This window comes from Condylura cristata, unplaced genomic scaffold (genome assembly GCF_000260355.1).
Source record: "Condylura cristata isolate star-nosed mole 26May11 unplaced genomic scaffold, ConCri1.0 scaffold00013, whole genome shotgun sequence".
In the NCBI taxonomy this organism is placed as follows: Eukaryota; Metazoa; Chordata; class Mammalia; order Eulipotyphla; family Talpidae; genus Condylura; species Condylura cristata.
Window position 1 is genome coordinate 41186695 of NW_004567114.1, and position 6644 is coordinate 41193338.

Here is a 6644-nt window from a genome sequence, read left to right on the forward strand (position 1 = left end):
GGAAGTGGCTTTAGATTCTCAGTGCTGTGCTTTAACTCGCTGTGCCACCAGGGAGGGCCGTATTTTACTTTTAAACCTGCATTTTTATATGATACCTCTGATATCTTAAAATATCCTTTGAAATATGGGTAGAATTTCTCTTATTCAATTTTTAGTATTTGTATTTATTATCTTTCCATGTTATTTTTGTTGCTGTTACAGGATTGAAGTCCTAAATATAACAAGTGCTAACGGTAAAGGAAAACTGCTGGCCGCCAGATCATAGAGGAGAGGTGTGTAATTGAAGTAGGGTCTCTGTGAGGCTAAGTGGTACCTGAAACAATGTGCCCTATGAAAAATCTCACACTAGTTAGATGAAAGGATGCTTGGATAAATACTAGTTGGAACTGCTCAAGGTTTCATTTACCAAAATCTCCTACTATTCCATCTACTTACTATGTCCACTATGTCTCAGCAGGTCTACCATTATTCAAAGGTGAATAATCATCTAAAGGAATTTAAAAAAGAACCAGACACATATATTGGAGCAAAAACGTGGGTGAAGAATGGAAAAAAACAACAGCAATGGAAAGATTATAGTATGTAGTGAACTATTTATTTTAAATTATTTGAAATACAGCTAAACAAATGCACATGAATAGTAACTGCAAGTAGCATGCAAATATTAGGAACCCTTGCAAAGTTATGATGGAAATTGATTGGAAAGCTGGGGTACAAAGAAGGTGGAAGCAAATATCTATACAACTCCTTTCATTTCATACCAGAGGGCAATAAATATCTGCTGTTTCATATTTAATATTATATGTAGAAAACAAACCAAGGCCTCAATCTGCTAATATTTCTCATTATATCTTTACTGTTAGATATATATTTTAGAAATCAATATCTCGTTGCAAGAAAAACATAAAGACAGTGATTTATTAAACAATATCAACTGATTTTTTCTTCTTTCAAGTGCCACTGAATTAAAAATTTTAATTTGGTAAAATAACTATAGCATTCAGTCAAAGTATTTTAACATTTTTTTTAATTGGTGTCTGTGTACACACATAGAAAGTAGCCCAGAATTATCGTTTTAAAAGTTCTGGTTTTTGAAGATGAACATTTTAGTTTACTGTTTTGTGCCTTTCAGCTCAAAATAGTACAATGCTTAAATTAAGAATTTTAATAACATTTTAATTTTAGAAATAATTTATGAATAAGTTTGACTTTAAAAAATGTAATTAGGTGGACAAACTGAAGCATCCCCTTTGTTAACTCTAACTTTCTTTCCATCTTAATCTCCTTTGTTTTGTATTGCTGCATTCTGAATTGCCACAAAATTTAGCAGCTTGTAACAACAATAAACATTAATTATCTCTTACATTTCTTGTACCAAGAATTCAGGAATGGCTAGTAGTATAAATATTTATTTCCAGATGGTTGGGTTTAGGGATGATACATTTACTTTTAATTTTTTTGTTGCCTGAATTTTTGACATAACTATAAAATGCATTTTTCAAGCTACCTTAATTGTGTAAAAATGTCTAGCTTTAAACAGCTTTTAGTTGAATGACATAAACTCTCAAAACCACACAAAACATTGTTGAATTAAGTACAATCAGCTCTAGTGTCTAATCTAAACTTGCTATGAAACATCACACATCTAAATCTAAACTAAAGGTTCGCTAAGCCCCTGGATTTTCTGCATCAAACATCACATTGAACCTTTGACAGCTGCTGAGTGTCCTCAGAATTTTGTAAAAATGCATTGTGTTATAATTTCAGTTAACAACAGACTCACTGAACTAATTTTGTAGAATGGGAATAAGCTTCATTTATCTTAAGCTCCTAAAGTAGTTCTGTTTAAAAACTTAGTCAAAACAGAATAATCATTTTGCAGTTTGTATCATAATAAAGCCAGGCAAAGAGCCAACACAGACTGAAAGACAGAAGTTCAGCAAAGAAGATACCAAAACATTCATACCTCATGCTTCATGAATTCCTAGATGTCTGACAATCAATTAATTAGAACCTAGCAAATTAATTTAGTGTAGAGAAAGGAATAAATGAATTTCTTGGAAATCTATATATATATATATATTTTTTTTTTTCTGAACCTCTCTCAACTATAGTCTTGAACATTGTGGTCATTTAATGGAAGGATTTTAAATGCTAAAATTAAGTATGAATTGGCAAAATGACTTGACTATATCTTTTACTTGTCACATATGTTTTTGTTTTAAGAAATACAATGGATTTGTTTCCCCCAAAGAGTCGAAAGCCTTTTTCAGTTGTCCAGAATAGACCTCTTCCAACAAGTGTCACTTTGGTATGGGGAGTTAAAGATTATTCAAGATGCTGTGGAGCTCAGACAGCTTATTACCATAACTTAAAGAATGCATGTTATTTTAAGAGCAGTTAAGTCCCTAGGCACTAAGAGAAGCTTTGTCCTTGTCTCAGTTCTTTCCCCTTTTTCTAATAGAAGAAAAACTCACTGTTTTCTCTTTTTTTGTGATTTAGAATTTAGTTTAGGGGTATCATCTAGGTTTAGGTTTTCCACTGAATATGCCCTCTCCAATACTCATCTGTTTAGTATTTTCAGAGTTAAAAAAATGACCTCATTGTCTCCTGATGATGTGAAATTTCCCATTCTCTCCCTCTTCTTAATGACCCAGCTCCTTAATGCAGGGTATATACCCCCAGTCTGTCCCACTTGATTTTATAATTTATAGTCCTGTAAATTCCCTCTATATGCTATTTAAATTTGGTTCTTCCCTACTAAACTATCTAACATTAATTTGTTGTCCATCTAATCTCAGAAGAACCCAGACAAGATGAGGATTTTTTACTACTTCAACAGTAGTACAGGGGAACAAAACTCTGCTATCCCAAAATAATATTTTGGCAAAAAGCTGATATTAAGGGCAGCTCTGAGGGCTTTTGAAGCAGAGGTTGCTTTTGAAAGAAAGATATTTATATATAAACTTTCAATAGGGCTTGGACTGTGAAGACCTAGTTTCTTTAACTCTTTTTAATGAAGAAGGGGCAGAACTTAATTTGCATAACTTTGTCTATTATGCCTTCTCCATAAACTCCCTAATTAACTTTCCCTTTCTCTCCAACTCCTCCTAATCCTTCTGTCTTAGCTAACGTATTTAACATGGTGTACAAAGCCATGTGTGTAAGTTACTCAGTTATTCTGGTTTTCTCCCATATGTGCAGCAGATATACACATTATTAAGCTTTTTTCTACTTTTTTCTCTTATCAGGAGAATATCTGTTTAATTATTTGCCAGGCTAGAAAAACCTAGAGGGCTATGGGATGATTCACCTTTGTACCCGGCAATAGCAAACATATAAACAGGTTACATGGAGTGTACCAGATTACATGTGATTGGAATTTACATAGCTTGCTTAGACATGAGAACATTTTAGTTACTTAAGATTGGTTGAGAAAGAAAAAGTCAGCTGAGTGAGAGCCTATGTTGTATTTGGTATATTTGGGAAAACTAGAAACCAAAGAACAAAAAGGTCCTGGGATATCCTCGGTTCCGTATTTCAACATTGATGGGATCCCATCAATGTTAATTTCAACGAGTTACATCCATCATACAATCTCCCTTTAACAGATATATAAGCTACTTCAGCAATACCTACTTACCAAAAATAAGTAAAAGACAGATTTGAATTTGGTTGAAAATATTAATTCATCTTTTAGTCTCTAAATCAAATCAGGGTATCACTAGCTTCGTGTGAATAACTACTTTCATCAGACTATCATGAGCTACAAAATTTTTTAATTATAATCAATAAATATAGCAAAATCAAGCAAACATATCTACATGCAAAATTACTAGTATCAATGAACCCAAATACACATTTGGAATTTATTTCAAAATTAGACATTATGGTAATATGGTTATTTAGAGCTACCTAACTCCAAAATTATATTAGCAATGTGAAAGTCATATAGAACACTAACTTATTGACTAGAAAATAGAAAGTTCATGCTACATCTCTAATAAATCTACTGTTTTGTCCACTGACAGGAAGATATAAAAATAATGAACACATTTGAATACTCTATCCATAAAGTGCCTCTATTCAGTAATCAGAATAGAAACAAATGAATATTTACATTTTAAGAGAAAATGCAAATAATATGGGTCCATTTAAAGGAATCAAATCAAAATAGTATTCAAATTGCAGGAGATTTTCGTTGTTCTTTAAAAATGACCTCATCTTGATTTCAGTTTATATTCAGCATTCCAAGAAAAGCAGCTCAAACTGAGTCATTTAATTCTCTACACCTAAAAAGATCTTTGCATATAGGTCGGGACAATCAGAATGTCTGTTAAAATAAGTTAATCCTGTTTATACAAGGCCTGTAGTTCAAAAACAATGTCATACATATTTAGAAGAGTCTGTCTTGCTTACATTCAAGATAAATCAAAACTGGCAATTACAACCTATGACATAGTAGTATCTTCATTAAATAATACATAAGATGAATAAAATATAAAGACACCATCTTTCCTTGGTTTAAACTTAAAAGACTGAATGAAAATGTCTTAATATTTTAATAATTTGATCATTTTTATAATTATATTTAATCATTTTATATTGATTAAAATCTTTTAAAAGGATCAATATTCAGCAAATTGTTTTGTGTAAGTTGATTATTCTGAATGTTGAATTAGTTAAATATATAAAATAATAGAAAAACATTATAATAACACTTTTATAAGTTTTTTCTGGAAATAACAATATTAGAAACTGTAAAATAAAATAAATCTAACCACAAATTCTTAATATAAATAGTGACATATGGCTTGAGTAAAGACCAAGAACTAAGTCTCACATTCGTATACTTTATCTACCCAGGAAAACTGAATAAATATTACTTGAATCATAACTATCTACCTTATGTAAAAAGTTAATCATGCCATTTTTTTATGTATGACAGAAGAAATTAAAATAAGGAGAGAAATGAAAATATTTTCAATTCATAAAACATATAGATTAACTTGCTGTAATACATTCATAGATAGCACTTTTTCTTGTAATTAATTAACATTTGATTAAATTTCGTAGCATTACAGTTCTGTTAACATACAAAACCTGCATAATTTGTGCAGTCTTTTTCCCATCAGGCATGAATGTAATTATCCCTTATCTTTCAACACAGCCAAACCCTGTAAATATAATTACAAATTTTTATGTTTATTCAAGCATAAAAAACTCATAAAATTAATATTGTATTTATCCTCTTACCTTTGTCAGTTATTAAAATGCAGTAGGGATTTCTTGAACCTATCCTCTATGACTATAATTTGTAGTAAGAATTAATTTTTACCTTGATTTTTAATCTTTAACAAAGGCACTTACATGTATTCAGACCAGGAAATTGTTAAAGTTTGTGCATCATCTTTCAGAAAGACAAAATTTGGATTACAAATCTTTAAGACTAGAAAATCAGAAGAATTAAAGTTAATTTGGAAAATTATGCCCCAAAGCATGCCACTCAGGAAAATACTAAAACAATACATATATTTTTAATTTCCTGTGATTCTCAGGAAACTTTACTTCCTAATATCTCAGTATGCAACTATGAAATACATTGAGTAATAATAAAAGTCATTGTAAAAGACCTTTCCATTGTAAGAGCGATAATCAATAATTTTAAGTTTTTTTAAGTCTTAATTGTTCAATAAATACATTCTAATAGAAATAAAATTCCTATGCTAATAAATTCTAAAATCTTTAGATTATGATGAAAACTTAAAAGAGTTATTCTGAGAAACAGCATATTTCCAAAGATTTATTTATTCATTTATTTATGCATACAAGAACTGGGGTACAGGCCAGAGATGTGAGGGGGAGAAGGTGAGAGAATTCACCAGAAAGCAGGGAGTAGAACAGGCAGGTCGATAAATACACTGCTGAGGGGAGCAGTAGGCAGTTCAGAAGAGGTCTATCATGCCATGTAGGTCACCTCCCTGGCTAGGAATTGAACTTGTACTGCAGTGACTGTGGATCACTTCATAGTGTTGTGCTTTAACCCATTGTGCCACCAAGGAGGGCCTGAAACAACATATTTAATCAGTTGCTGTGATTTTCATAAAATTAAGTGCCAGTCTTTATTTTTGCCATGTGCTTTTTTTTTTAAATTTTACTGATGAAAATTTATTCTGCATATTTATTCTGCATATAGAAGGAAAACCTGCTATAGTTGATACCTGCCTGCCTCAATTTGCAAAGAAACATTAAGCTTAGATAACCAACTCATGGGTGAAAGGACAGAATTTTTAAAACAACAACAAAAAAACAACATATTGGGCCCTCCCTGGTGGCACAGCAGGTTAATGCACAGCATTAACACTAAAGCCACTTCTGCATGAGTTCAATTCCTGCCCTGGAGGTGATCCACATGGTGCAGCAGACCTCTCCTAACTCACCCACTGCTTCCCTCAGAATGTGCTTTGTCAGTCGGCTTGTTCTGTTCTCCTCTTCACTCTGTCTCTGGTGAATCCTCTCACCACCTCTGCACCTCTGGCCTGCTCTGGCCTATATCCCAATTCTATATGCATAAATAAATAAATAAATCTTAAAAAAAAACTATTATTAAACTTAGATAGGTTACTTTCAATTTAATTTACTGT